At 36.0% G+C, this 16,160-nt stretch overlaps 1 protein-coding gene across 3 annotated transcripts in view; it reads left to right on the top strand.

The window, feature by feature from the left end:
• Positions 1-16,160, top strand: part of ZCCHC7 (zinc finger CCHC-type containing 7) — a 277,785-nt gene that overhangs the window by 192,663 nt on the left and 68,962 nt on the right. The window lies entirely within an intron of this gene.

Here is a 16,160-nt window from a genome sequence, read left to right as displayed (position 1 = left end):
GTATGTATAATATTATTTTGCATGTTTGCAGACTTAAATAGCACTATTCTGTACATATTCTTCTAAACTTCTCTGCACTCTGCATCCCATAGGATTTCCTTTATGCTGATATGTGTAGCTGTAATTCATTCCTTTTTAAACTACTGTATAGTATTCTGTTGTATGATTGCACCACCAATGTATTCATTCTCTTACTGATGGACATTTAAATTTTTGAAAGTTTTTTGCAGTTACAAACAAAGCTGCTAAGGATATTCTTCTGCATATCTCTTGGTGCATGTATATGAGAGTTTCAGTAGAACAGGAGTTGACAGACTGGCCCACAGGCCAACTACCTCTGTTTTTATAAATAAAACTTTTAAACAGTTATGCCCATTTGTGTGTGTATTGTCTGTGGCTGTTTGCAGCCCATAATGGTAGAGTTGTGTAGTTGGCAACAGAGACATTATGGCACACAAGCCTAAAATGTTTACTGTATAGCCCTTTAAGAAAAAGTGTCCTGACACCTGCTCCTAGAGGGTATAGCTTGGAGTAGTATTATTAGATATCCTCAGTAAGGGTAATCATCAACTGTACTGGACTTTGCAAAATATCCTGCAGGAATTATTATATGAGTCCTTACTCACCCACCTCCTGGTCAATATTTGGTGGTGTTAAAATTTTGTTTTGCAGTCATATCTCACTGTTTATTGCTGTTTCTCTGATTACTAGTCAGGCCGAACACAGTTTCAAATGTTTATTGAATCTTGGATATTTTTCTGTTGATTGCCTGTTCATATTTTTTGCCCATATTCCCTATGTGTTGTCTTTTTTTCTTAGAAGTATGTGAGAATTTTTTTATATGTTCCAGATATGAACCCTTTGTTGGTTATATGCATTTGTACCAATGTTTCCTCCCAACCTGTGGCTTATTCTTTAAATTTTCTTAGTGATGTCTTCTAAAAAACCAGAACACTTTTTATTGGAAACGATTTCAAATTTTAAAAAGTTGCAAAAATTAAAATAGTACTCTTAACCTATTTTCTATTCAGAAGAAACAAGTGCAGCTCGCTGCCAGTGCATTTTCCTCAGGACAAATGAGAAATTGACATACCTGTATAGCCTTTATCCTGAGTCACTTATTATTTACATTTTACTCCATTAGCTTTATAATCATTTGTGTGTTTGCTCGCTCTTCATGTATATGTATGTGTATATTTGAATATGCGTATACACACAATTCTGAACCATTTGAGATTACAGCACATATATTATGCATGGCTTTCATGAGTGTATAGTGATATAATTTTATGAAAATTACCATATCTAATTTCTTTTTTTTGTTTGTTTTTTTGAGATGAAGTCTTGCTCTGTCGCCCAGGCAGGAGCACAGTGGTGTGATATTGGCCCACTGCAGCCTCTGCTTCCCAGGTTTAATTGATTCTTCTGCCTCAGCCTCCTAAGTAGCTGGAGTTACAGGTGTGTGCCACCATGCCCAGCTAATTTTTGTAATTTAGTAGAGATGGGGTTTCACTATGTTGGCCAGGCTGGTCTTGAACTCCTGACCTCAAGTGATTTGCCTGCCTCGGCCTCCCAAAGTGCTGGTATTACAGGTGTGAGCCACCATACCCAGCCTCTAATTTCTTAATGGTTCCTCTTCCTGTTTAAAAGTTTTTAATGATAATGTAGTTATTTACTCAGTCATTTCCTTTATGGTCTGTATCTTTAAAATTTTTCCCATATCTGAGTTTTAAAAATGTATGCTGTAGGCCGGGCGCGGTGGCTCAAGCCTGTAATCCCAGCACTTTGGGAGGCCGAGATGGGCGGATCACGAGGTCAGGAGATCGAGACCATGCTGGCTAACACGGTGAAACCCCGTCTCTACTAAAAAATACAAAAAAAAATTAGCCGGGCGAGGTGGCAGGCGCCTGTGGTCCCAGCTACTCGGGAGGCTGAGGCGGGAGAATGGCGTGAACCCAGGAGGCGGAGCTTGCAGTGAGCTGAGATCCGGCCACTGCACTCCAGCCTGGGCGACAGAGCGAGACTCTGTCTCAAAAAAAAAAAAAAAAAAAATGTATGCTGTATTTTCTCATACTATTGTTAAAATCTTGCTTTCCATATTTAGGAATGTAATCTACTTTGATTTTTTTTTTATTTTATACAGTGAGAGATGAATACCAGTTTTGTTTTATCCCATTGTCCCAGCACCATTTATTGAATAAATTGTTTCCTTTGTTTATAGTGACACCTATATGGTATACCAAGTTTATGCATGCAGGTCTTTGGGCTACATGATTGACTATTCATGTACCTGGATCACACTGTCTTAAAAATTAGAGCTTTATACTAATTATTGATATCTACCTGGCAAGTCTTTCCAGCATGTTATTCTCAAATTTAACATTTACTCTGATAAATAGTTACGTAGCAACAATTCATGTAATCATCACAGACTCAGAATACAAGATATTACCAGCATAGTGAAACCCATGCTCTCAGGATGTTGCACCCTTGCAGTAACCTTCTCCTTCTCCCAACAGTTGGGCCTTATCCTGACTTTTGTGGCAGTGCTTCCTTGATTTTCTTTGTAGTTTTATCACTCATAACTTCTCCTAATCTATATTGTCTAGTTTTCCTTTTTTTTTTTTTTTTTTTTTGAGCTTTATATTCATGGATGCATCCAGGAGATACAATTTTGTATGCATCTGCCTTCCTTAATAAAACATTAGAAAGCTGTGGTTCGTTTTTTTGTTTTTTAGTTGATGTGGGGTATTTTATTTTGTGACTATACCAGAGTTTATTCACTCTGCTCGAAGTGAGCATTTTGGCTACTGTTAACCAGTATTTCTTTTAATATGCATGTTTTGAGTTAATTTCAGATAATATATATAGGAGTAGAATTGTTTTTCCCTATGGTATGTTTATCTTCCACTTTAGTGGAGTGCAGTGGCGTGATCTCGGCTTGCTGCAACTTCCTTCTCCCAGGTTCAAGTGATTCTGCTGCCTCAGCCTCCTGAGTAGCTGAGATTACAGGCATGCACCACCATGCCTGGCTAATTTTTTTTTTTATTTTTAGTAGAGACAGAGTTTCAACATTTGGCCAAAGCTGGTCTTGAACTCCTGACCTCAGGTGATCCGCCTGCCTCGGCCTCCCAAAGTGCTGGGATTATAGGCGTGAGCCACCGTGCCCAGCCAACAAACTCTTTTTTCAAAGTGGTTTTGTCATTTACATTATAACCAAGAATGTATGAGAGTTCCCATTGTCTGCATCCTTGAGAACACATGATATTGTTAGTGTTCTTAATTCTATTTTGGTAGGGGGATAGTATTATGTTATTTTGGCTTTAATATGCATTTACCAGATGACTAAATGAAGTCAAATACCTTTCATGTGTTTATTGATCACTTAGATACCCTCTTTTGTAAATGACCTATTTTAAGTCATGCTGGAGTTTCTACTTATTTGGCTTAATAACTTGGAGGGGTTATTTATGTATTCTAGACATGAGTTCTTTATATGTTGGACAGATATCTCCTCCCACATTGTGGGTTGCCTTTTCACTCTCTTAATGGTGTTTTTTTGTTTTGTTTCTTGATGAGCAGAAGTACTTTATTTCAGTGTAGTCAAAAGTTATCAAATTTGAATTCATGCTCATTCATTACTTACCTACTGTGTGACCATGGCCAGCTTCGAGCTTCAGTTTACTTATCTGTAAATAGGTGGTAATAATATCCATGTCATTGGGTAATTGAGAAGATTAAATAAGATAAAGCACTTATTATAGAGCTTTTTACCTAGCAGTCCCTCAATAGATGTTAATTGCCTTCCTCATCATTTAGGGTGCTCATTTTCATACTGTCTTTTGGGAAATTGGGTAGTATTCATGAGCTATTTGCAAATGAATGTTTTGGAAATTAGAATCTCATATAATTATCCTAGGAATTTAGAAGATTGCCTAAAATAGTAAATCATAATTAATTTGCCCAGAGAACTAAAATGTAATATTTTCTCTGATGTAGAGGATTTATACTCAATATGAGATCCTTGTATAATAAAACTTATGACTGGAGTATCTTATCCAGGAAATGAGAAGAGATAATAAAAAATAATCTAACCCCTCTACATGCATCATATTTTAAACCAAGTGTAGATCTCTTTGCCTCAAATAAGAAAACAAGGTTTATTAAGTAGTGAAAAATTGCTAATCACTCCAGACCAAAGTACCTTCTCTCTCCTAGGAACATTTAGTGCCTATTGATGATTTTCACTTTCCCATATTTCATCATTCAACAATAATTTGTAGAACATCTCTTACTGTGCTTACTATGCACCAAGTATAGACTCATTCTTTGTGTGAATGGAGCTAAGAATGAAAAGTGGAAGATTTTGTTAAAAAAAGATTATAATTACAACACCATGCCAAAAAGTTTCAGAGTTCTGCTACTGGTAATGGAAGAATTGTTCATAATGTACCAATTTTCCCACAGGTAATTCTACTCTGGACGAAGCATTATACTATAAATGTTTAGTACATAAAATCTAAGTGTTTATATACACACACATCAATTGAAAGCATACTTTAATACTTAAAAACATAAAGTAATCTGGCCAGACCTAGATGGCTCATGCCTATTATCCCAGCATTTGGGGCTGTTCATATAGGAAGATTGCTTGAGGCCAGGAGTCCAAGACCAGCCTGGGCAACATAGCAAGACCCCATCTCTAAAATAAAATAAATAAAATGAAATGATAAAATAAACTATCTGAAGTCATTGGAGACCAAACCAAAGTGGGCAGAAACTCATAGAAAGTCAACATTTAGAATAAAGAAAAAGCATTTGATGACTTTCTTATTTTTAGGATTTTATGCTTGAGGGCAGTTACTAATGGCTACACCATGGGGGTGATTAGAACTCAGAAATCCCAATTCTTACTGATTTGGAGAATCAGAAAATAGAGGTTTCTATAGCACCTGGAAAGTGAAGGGAAATTCTCAGAGGGAGATCCCAAGTTCTGCATATAAATGATTGTCAAATATTTGATCCTTGAACAAAACATCAACATTCTTCAGAGGAACATAACAGAATCCATAGCCTCTAAAAAGTATCATTCACAAGATCTAGAATACAATCCAGAATTACCAGACATAAATAAAAAGAAACTGGAAACTTTGATGTATACTCAAGAAAGGCAACCAAGGGACACTAACTCTGGGATGACCCAGATATAGCAATTAGAAAACAAAAAAAAAGAGGTTGTGTGTGTGTGTGTGTGTGTGTGTGTGTGTGTGTGTGTGTGTGTGAGTGTGTGTTTTGTTTTGTTTTGAGGTAGGAGTCTCACTGTCGCCCAGACTGGAGTGCAATGACCATTTATAGGCGCAATCTTAACTCACTGCAGCCTCGAGCTCCCAGACTCTGGTGATCCTCTCACTTCAGCCTGCCAAGTAGCTCAGACTACATACAGGTGGGTGCCAACACAAATGACTGACAAGGATTTTAAAGCTGTTATTAGTTATGACTATGCTCAAGGATACAAAATGGCATACAATAAAATAACAAATATGAAACTTGCTGGAGAAATAAAACTATAAAAGAGAACTAAATGGAAATTTTATAACTGAAAAATGTAATATCTGAAATAAACATTCATTGTATGAGCTTAATAACAGATTGAAAATATCAATGGAATTGAAGATCTAAATCACCTAATCTGAAAAACAGAGAGAAAGAAAACTTCAAGAAATAAATTCAAAAGAGTAGCCCACCAGTGACTCATTGAGCAATATTAAGACCTAATATGTGTCATTTGAGTCCCAGAAGAAGAGAAGGAAACTGGGGCCACAAATACATTTAAAGAGATAATGGGAGAGAATTCCCCACATTTAGTGAAAGATATAATTGTACATATTGAAGAGATTCATATCCAAATTGATGAAAACTAATGATAACAATAAAAATCTTATAAATAGTAACAGGAATAATGATAAAACTGAGAGTTGACTTGTTATTAGAAACAATGGAGGCCAAATGCAGTAGAACACCGTCTTTAAAGTGCTTAGGGAAGGAGAGCTTTGGGGAAAGCTGCAAATCAAGAATTCTACATCCAGCAGAAATATCCCTCAGGAATGAATGCCACTTGAAGATTATTTTAGATTTAAAAAGTGAGAAAGGACCAGATGCAGTAGCTCACACCTGTAATCCCAGCATTTGGGGAGGCCACGGCAGGTGGATCACTTGAAGCCAGGAGTTTGAGACCAGCCTGCCAGAAACCCTGTCTCTATTAAAAAATTAAAAGTGAGAAAGAATGTGTTGCCAGCTACCCTGCACTAGTAGAAATGCCGAAGTAAATTATTTGGGATGAAGGGAAATGATATGCCAAGTCAAACTCCTGTTTTCAAAAAGGAATGAAGGGAAACCTTGCCTTTTTTTATCCTCTTAATTTGTTTAAAATGTATATGATGTTGAAAGCAAAAAAAAAAGTAATGTTGGGTGATTTATACGTAGATGTAATACATATGGCAACTATATCAGAAAGGACTGGGATGGGCAGGTAAATAGAATCATGGGGTTACAAATTTCTTATATTTTTCATAAATTGTATGATATTAACTCTAAGTAGACTCTGAAAATGTAAAGGTATATTTCACTTCTTAGACACTTTAAAAAAAGACAAAAAAACATAAGGACATAAACTTAAAATGCCAATAGAGAAATTATATTGGAATCTTAAAAATATTAAATTACTCCAAAGGAGGAAAGGAAGAACAGAGTAACAAAAAGCAGTAATTGAAAGATCTAAATGTAGACATATTGATAATTACATCTGACCAGGTCCAGTGGCTCATGCATGTAATCCTAGCACTTTGGGAAGCCAAGGCAGGAGGATCGTTTAAGCCCAAGAGTTTGAGACAAGCCCGGGCACCATAGCAAGACCTTATCTCTATAAATTAAAAAAAAAAAAAATTATATTAGAAAAACATAATTACATTAATTGTATATATACAGAACACTCCAATTAAAAGGCTAAAAATAAGTATGTGAAAGCTGGAGTAGTCATATTAATATCAGATAAGTAGACTTTGAGACAAAGAATAGTAGTAACAGAGGTAAACAAGGATGTTCCAGCCAGGTGTGGTGGCTCACACCTGTAATCCCAGCACTCTGGGAGGCCGAGGCGGGCGGATCACGAGGTCAGGAGATCGAGGCCATCCTGGCGAACATGGTGAAACCCTGTCTCTACTAGAAATACAAAAAATTAGCTGGGTGGGGTGGCAGGTACTTCTCAGGAGGCTGAGGCAGGAGAATGACATGAACCCGGGAGGCGGAGCTTGCAGTGATATGAGATTCCACCACTGCACTCCAGCCCGGGCGACAGCGCGAGACTCCATCTCAAAAAAAAAAAAAGGATGTTTCAGAAAGATAAAAGGATGAAGTCAACAACAAAGGTACTGGAATCAAACAGACCTTCAAAATAGATAAAAACAAAATTTGATAGGATTAAAGGATCTCCTCATCATAGAGAAGTCCACAAGCATAATTGGAAGTCTGAGTGCCTTTCTCAATAATTGACAAGTAGTAGATTAAAACTACCAGTAAGGACATAGAAGATCAGAGTAATACTGTAATACCACCCACCTTGACATAATTGGCATTTATAGAACACAAAATCCAATAATTACAGAATATGCATTCTTTTCCAGTATACATTCAACAAGATAGACCATATGGTGGACCATAAAATTAGCTTCAAAAGAGTGAAATCTTAGAGTGTGTTCTTTGAACACAATAGAATTAGAAATCAATGACAACAACAACAAAAAATCTGGAAAGTTCTCTGATCACAATAGAATTAGAAATCAATAGCAAAAAAAAAAAAAAATCTGGAAAGTTCCCAAATATTTGGAAATTAAATAACATACTACTAAATTAAAAATTCAGTAAAATTTTTTTGTTACTGCTTGATTAGTTAATTGTTACAGATGATTCTCTGATTTTCTCTGTCTCTCTCTCTCTCTTTCTCTTTCTTGAGACAGAGTCTTGCTTTGTCACCCAGGTTGGAATGTAGAGGCACAATCATGTCTCACTGTAGCCTTGGCCTCCCAGACTCAGGTCTTTTTTTATCCTCTTAATTTGTTTAAAATGTATATGATGTTGAAAGCAAAGAAAAAGTAACATTGGATGATTTCTGTGTAGATGTAATACATAAATACATATGGCAGCTATATCAGAAAGGACTGGGATGGGCAGGTAAATAAAATCATATGGTTACAAGTTTCTTAAATTTTTCATAAATTGTATGATATTAACTCTACTTAGAGTTAATATCCACTATAGCTAATATATACTCCCATGTGTAGTTCCTAAGGTACCTCCTGCTTCAGGTATACATCACCATGCCCAGCTAATTTTTAAATTATTTGTAGAGACAGGGTCTCCCTATATTGCCCAGGCTGGTCTCGAACTCCTGGGCTTAAGTGATCCTCCTGCCTCGGCCTCCCACAGCACTGGGATTACAGGCATGAGCCACCACACCTGCCTTCTAATATTCTTCTATTAAAAAGAGAGAAAAATACACAAATAGATTGTGACATAGAGGTGAAATTCTTTCAGTTTTGTGTGTGTTTTCCTCTTGAATTTTTCTCCCATATTTAGGAAAAGATATGAGTTATAAACTCTTTATGTGCAGCTTCTTTAAATATAGCATATATGAGTCTCCACTTCATATATAGTGTCAAGCTGGTACACAAAACAGATTTTCAGAAAATAAACTGAGAAAATATTCCTCAGGTCTCTGTAAATACATCTTTTATCACATGTGATTGTACTATATCACTCTCATTTTGAATCTCATTTTGAGAGATGTATTTACACTGTTTGGTATGGCATTTTGTATTACAGGATTGCTTTTCAGGACTAGCAGTTGCTAAGGAAAGGAAATGCTTAAGCTTGTCTGTAAACATTAACTTCAGCATGTACACATTTAGTAATGGCTTCACCACCTGTAACCAACCTACTTACCTGGCAGGTTTTATTTTGTAGGCTAAGGATGTTCTGAGAACTCTATCATAAAACAGCTGAATTATGACCTCCTTTGGTTTTTACAGTATGCAAATACAGCTAAATATTCATTAATATTCTGCATTTAAATTCTTTTTAACAAAGACATGCACTTTATTCCTACTCCCATGTATGGTTCCTGCAGAGTTCAAACTTCGTTACAACTTTTAATTCTCTTCTGTCTTAAATCTTTTGAGAGCTGAGCAATAAGCTTTTCATTTTCTTTGGAATCAGCTCCAGTCTCAGGATTTTGAGGCCATGTCAGTAGAGTAAGAATGTACCCTCCATGTTTTCTATCAAAAATAAAATATTAACTTGTTTAATAGTTTCAGTTTTGCCAGATGAAAAGAGTTCTGGTGATGGTTGCAAAACAGTTTGAATGTACTTAATACGACTGAACGGTATGCTTAAGAATGGTAAAGATGGATGGTAAATATTATGTTTTCTATATTTCACCATGATTTTTTAAAAGTGTAAACAAGGCCGGGCACGGTGGCTCACACCTGTAATCCCAGCACTTTGGGAGGCCGAGGCGGGTGGATCACGAGGTCAGGAGATCAAGACCATCCTGGCTAACAGGTGAAACCTCGTCTGTACTAAAAATACAAAAAATTAGCCAGGCGTGGTGGCGGGTGCCTGTAGTCCCAGCTACTTGGGAGGCTGAGGCAGGAGAATGATGTGAACCCGGCGGAGCTTGCAGTGAGCCAAGATCATGCCACTGCACTGCAGCCTGGGCGACAGAGTGAGACTCCATCTCAAAAAAAATAAATAAATAAAATGTTTAAACAAGACAGGAGGATCACCTGCGTCCAGGAGTTCAAGACCAGCCTGGGCAACAAAATGAGATCCCATCTTTACAAAAAAATTTAAAAATCACCAGGGTGTGACTGTGTGCTCCTGTGGTCCCAGCTACATGGAAGACTGAGGCAGGAGGATTGTTTGAGCCCAGGAGGTCGAAGCTTCAGTGAGCCATGTTTTTGCCACTGCATTCCAGCCTGGTTCTGGCTTTAAAAAAAATGGGGGGAGGGAGGATAAGAAAAGAGTCAAGGAGACCTTGAATCTTTTTTAATGAAAATGGCATTTGTTCCAGAAGCAGAGTAGCCTCCAAATTAGTGGAATACCAGATGGAGATGTGGGGTGGGGTGGGGAGAAAGATGTTGAAGCACCTCAATCATGCTACTACTAATAGTTCCTCTTGGGTTGAGACTTAGGATTCTATTAAATTCGATCGTTTTCTTTTCTGTTGTTTTAATACCCATGTGTGCTCTTGATATTATATTGAGTTGGTGTAGTTGCTTGCAGTCAATAGATAAGAATAGTAATGGGATAATATGTATGAAAAATATTGACAGCACAATTCTTTTTTCTTTCATGGAGTTCAGAAATAATGTGGGAGAAACAAAGATCGGTAGTCAGTGTCTATCTAGCACATCCTAAAATTTATGTTCATCATTGTAGAAAAATATATATCAATCGAAGTTACCATAGTTTCGGGAGAAAACAAATTTTAAATTAAATTTTCTGTATTTTTGCTCCATACCCCAAGATTTTACATATCTACATTTAACTATAGCCTCTTCAAGTATTCCTATTGTTTGAAAACAGAAAACTTTAAAATGGAAAAGTGGGCTCCTCCTTTTGTCCTTCCTTACTTGAATTTTCTGTTTTGAAAAGAATAATAGGGGAGAATTTAACAGGGTTCTAATTTATTTGACCCCTCTTTTTCCTGTTTTCCTATTATGACTTTAATAATATACTTTTATTTGAAAATATTCCTAAGAGTCACTTTTTTGGGGAGAAGAATTAGTATACAGTTTTGCTAATAGGCACCTCAGTTAGATCATAGTAGTAATGGTGATATAAGAAAAAAATTCTGACTCTTGTAAAATTATCAGAAGGGAAATTTTCAAGCTTATCAAAACAGAAAGTACAGTTGATTTGGTTTAGTCATCAAAATAAACTCTTGACTTACTAGATTCCCAAGTTCTATATTGTGCTTGAATTTTCCATTGGAAGTGAAACATTCCACTGCCCTTTTTACTGTTTAAGTTAAGCTGCAGTGAACACTAAGAGAATGGCCCTGTGGCTGAGCTGCTTATTTTTTTTTTTTAATCTATTCATTTTATACTTTCAGACAGATTTTTCCCTGGGGTGAAACAAAGGTTAACTGAAATTTCCTCTGTTGTGTACCTGAACGAATCAGCAGTTCGAGAAGGAAATCCCATTGATGGGCCAAGAGAGTGACAGGCTCTATTTAAAGAATTCCCCCGACTGTGTGGTAGACCAGCCATGCCATGAATTTAACTGTTCCTGTGGTCCCCATACTTGTACCCACCAAAAAAGAGAGAGAGAGAGAAAGCGACTTTGTTCTGCAAACGTTGGCCTAAGCTTTGAAAACCATGAGCCATTGAGTTTTGTGAATTCAAGTTAGACAGTAACAGAGGCCAAGACTCTAAGCGAACAATATCTGAAAAGGAAGTACACAAAAACAGGTAGAAACTGTTTAACTGTTTTATTTCTCTGTGTATATACATATTTATGTGTGTTTATACACACAAAAGATATACTTTTTTTGCATTTTATGTAGCTAGTCCTAATTACATTTGATCAATGGTGTTTGTTAAATTTTTTTAAATATGTAACAAATATGAAGACTTTTCTTGTTTTTATAGCTTTTTTGCTCCTTAAAAGTATTCTGGTTTTTATCAGGACATATTATATGTATTGGAAATGAAAGTCAACACAGTGTGAGTTTAAATGGTTAAAAAAAAAACAAAACTGATTTTTATATTACCTCTTCAGGAGCTTCTGTTGAGGTCAGCTCATGTATTTTGTATTTTTTCTGTATAAGAGAAACTGCTTTAAATATGAAAAGATGGTATCGTAAGTTGGATTAAACATCCGTAATTCATGTGTATTTAACCTCAGGACTTGTGAGCCTTGTTGAAAAATCCAGCTTTAAAGCTTCCCTGTAGGCCTCAATAGTGCATACTGCATAGGGATTATAAATAGCCATAGTCTGTTTCTGGAGTGTAAGTTAGTATGTATTCCCAGGAGGCATGAACTATTTACATTTCTAACAAATGTTTCACATATGTTGCTGATTCATATTTCTGTGTACAAATTTAGGCTTTAATTTTTTAATTTCCTTTTTTATTAGAAGTTTTATTATAAAAAGTTTAAGTGTTTCATTCTTTCTAGTATGGGTGGCTTAAGGAGATTGGTGGGGGAGCATTTCATTTATTTATATAGAGATTTTGATGTTTTGAAAGACAATAGAATTAATAGAGAATATTGTCCAGATATCCAGAGCTTGGATTTTTGTTTGAGAAGTTTGAGGAAGCAGATACTATTTGAATTGGTTTCTGTAGAAAAATTTAACTTAGAGATCATGTAGGGCTATATTTATGTTCACAAATGAGAAATTGAAGCTGAAAGAAAGAGAAAATGTTTAATACATAATTACTCAATATGTCTTGGAAGAACCTAGGTTTTATTCATACCTGGTGTTTCTTTATAAACTGCCCTCTTTTATCTTGAGATGGTATTTTTGAAATGATTTCTCTTTCTCATTTTCTTCTGCCATTTCCTGACATTTTCTTGTCTTTTGTTCTATTCTTCTTCCTCTCTTATTTTTCTATATTGGTCATACTGTAAATAGGTTGTTAGCATCATAACTTAGGAGCAGGCTTTTGGGGAATGGGTCTAAGTATTCCATTTGCCTATAATAGGCTATATTGTTGTTTTGGAATATAATTTTTTAAAAATCAAATTTATATTTATTCTGCTAGTTGATCAAGCTATAAATCAATCAATACTTATTAGTTGCTGCTTATATAAATAGAAGAGTTAACCAGTGTCTCAGACAGATGACAGTTGACTGCTAAAGATTTTTTTAAATTGGCATATGTTTAGGAAAATCACTTGTTTCTTCAAAATTTATTCATTAAGCAGTATTTGTTGAGCACCTACTATGTGACAAACACCACACAGGTGATAGAGATACAGTGGAGAGGAAGATGGAACTGGTCCCTCTCTCCTTACATCCTGGTGTAATTATATAATAAAAGTTAACCACAAGTCGAAACTTGGGGCGTTATTTTTATAAAACCTCAGTCAAGTTTCTCTCTACATAGAAGACTAGTATAACTTCAGATACCATCATTCATATCCATATCAGAAAATAGTCCTATGTTAAAAGTAGAAAGATGCAATTTTAAACACAAGTTTTCACATTAGTAATTGTCATGTGCTACATGATGAAATGATATTGTTGAAATGAGTACCAGTAATTTTATTATTAGAGAAAGTCAGAACACTATTAATAAAATAATTTAGGGAGATTATATAGCATATTGGTTAAGAGCATGGTTTGGATGTAAACATGGGTTTGAGCCCTCTAGTCTGCCACTGAGAAGATTTTTGGTATTAAATCAATTATTTAAATATTCATATTTTTATGAATTCATAAACCTCACCTGTTCTCATCTGTGAAATAAAATTGTAATACCTACCTTTATAAGATCGTTATGAGAGTTAAATTAGAAATATAGGCTGGGCGTAGTGGCTCACGCCTATAATTCCAGCACTTTGGGAGGCCAGGGTGGATCACTTTAAATCAGGAGCTTGAGACCAGCCTGGGCAACATGGTAGAACCCCATCTCTACTAAAAATACAAAAATTAGCCAGGTGTGGTGGTGCATGCCTGAATTCTCAGCTACTCGGGAGGCTGAGGCACAAGAATTCTTTTGAGCCGGGGAGTCTTGAGGCTGCAGTGAGCCGAGATCACACCACTGTACTCCAGCCTAGGCAACAGAGTGAGACCCTGTCTCAAAAAAAAAAAAAGAAAAAAAAGAAAAGAAAAATACATAAATGTTTAACTTAGTACCTGGCACATAATAAGCTCTTTATATGTATTAGCTATTTTTATGTCCTATATCCTTTTTTTATTAATTTAATCTTGATTTTTTCCCTCCCTCCCTCCTTCCTATTCTCCCTTCCTCCCTTCCTCCCTTTCTCTCTCCCATTGTTCAAACATAGCATCTCTGTCTTTTATCCAGGCTGAAGTGCAGTGGTGTAATTACTGCTCACTGCAACCTCTGCTTCCCGGGCTCTAGCAATCCTGCTGCCTCAGCCTCCCAAGTAGCTAGGACTACAAGCATGAGCCACCATGCCCAGCCATGGTTTTCTTTCTCTAGAAAAGTCTGTTAGTGGGGATGTGAAAAAGAACATTCTTTATGTATTGTACATATTTTCTTTGAGGTATCATACATTAAAATTCAAAAATTAGGATGAACATTTGTACAAAAGCACACAATCAACTAGGATGAGGTTTTTTTAAAGTTGTTTTCCTTTTAACATAAAGTTTTATGTAATAATTTCCAATCCCTCATGCCTTCTTGCTTTCTGGCAATCTCAACTTTAAATCAGTAATACTTATTATAGGTACATTGGTACCTATAATAACAAAGCAACTTTGTTCTGCAAACATTGGCCTAAGCTTTGAAAACCATGAGTCATTGAGTTTTGTGAATTCCAGTTAGACAGTAACAGAGGCCAAGACTCTTAAGCGAATAATATCTGAAAAGGAAGTACACAAAAACAGGTAGATACTATTTAACTGTTTTATTTCTCTGTGTATATACATATAATATGTGTTTATACATAAAAAATACCTTTTTTGCATTTTGTGTAGCTAGTCCTAATTACATTTGATCAATGGTGTTTGTTAAATTTTTTTAAATATGTAACAAGTATGAAGGTTTTTCTTGTTTTTACAGCTCTTTTGCTCCTTAAAAGTATTCTGGTTTTTATCAGGATATATTATATGTATTGGAAATGAAAGTCAACACAGTGTGAGTTTAAATGGTTTAAAAAAAAAAAAAACTGTTTAACCATTTGTACTTAAAGACACTTCTGTCAATATTCTCTCTGGAGGCTGGGTGCAGTGTCTCATGCCTGTAATCCAGGCAGTTTGGGAGGCTGAGGTAGGTGGATTGCTTGAGCCCAAAAGTTTGAGACTAGCCTGGGCATCATGGCAAAACCCCATATAACACAAAAATATAAAAAATTAGCCACACATGGTGGTACACAGCTGTGGTCCCAGCTACTTGGGAGGCTGAGGTGGGAGGATTGCTTGAGCCCAGGAGGTTGAGCCTGCACTGAGGCATGATTGCACCACTATACTCCAGCCTGGGTGACATTGTGAGAACTTGTCTCAAAAAAAAAAAGTATGTGTGTATATATATATATATATATATTTTTTTTTTTTTTTTTTTTTCCTCTGGAGCTAAATTGAAACCCAAGTAGCTTTGGGGGCTTGTTATCTATCTAATATACAAATCTTCCTTCTGTACCAAGTCATGTATTGCCATAATAGAAAGTAGAACTTTTAAGGAGATAGGGTACCACATTATGGTGAATGAATATTTCTTTTGTGATCAGAATGATCCAACATGTGTCTGTTTACTGCCCCTGACTGAATTCTCTCCTTCAGTTCTCTTTTTAGTCCAGCCAGGTTTTTGCATCACCATTCCACCCAAACTTCTCTTAACAGGATCACCAGTGACTTCCCTAATAAATCCAAGGGTCAGTTCTCAGTCTTTTTCTTACCTGCCCTATTGGTGGCATTTACTATAATTGATAACACCTCTTCTTTGATAAATACATTGTCTTTAGTTGGTTTATGGGGCACTGACCTGTTCCCCCACCAAGTTTCCTCTCACCTCACTGATTACTCCTAAATTCTTGCTCATGTTCTATCCTTTTGCTACACTCAAACCCTTGGTACTCTCGCTCAGTCCTATTCTGAATACCGTCTCCATGCCACAATTGACAAATTTATATTTCCAGTTCAGATCTGTCTCTGAAACTTAAGACTCATAATCCAGTATCAAATAGCAGTATCACATCTTCATTTGAATATTCTAATCCTATTGCTAATCTAACCTGTCCAAACTAAATTCATCTTTCCCTCAAAACATGTTACTCTGCATTTTTTAGTTGCAGTAATTATCATTTTTGTTGCTGAGGCCAAAAACCTGGTAGTCATCTTTTACTGTGTTCTTCTTTTACTTTTTTTTTTTTTTTTTTTTTTGAGATGGAATCTCGCTCTGTCGCCCAGG

This window comes from Macaca thibetana, chromosome 15, assembly GCF_024542745.1.
Source record: "Macaca thibetana thibetana isolate TM-01 chromosome 15, ASM2454274v1, whole genome shotgun sequence".
Taxonomy (NCBI): domain Eukaryota; kingdom Metazoa; phylum Chordata; class Mammalia; order Primates; family Cercopithecidae; genus Macaca; species Macaca thibetana.
Note: the sequence above shows the minus strand (reverse complement) of the source record. Positions and strands in the feature narration are given on the sequence as shown.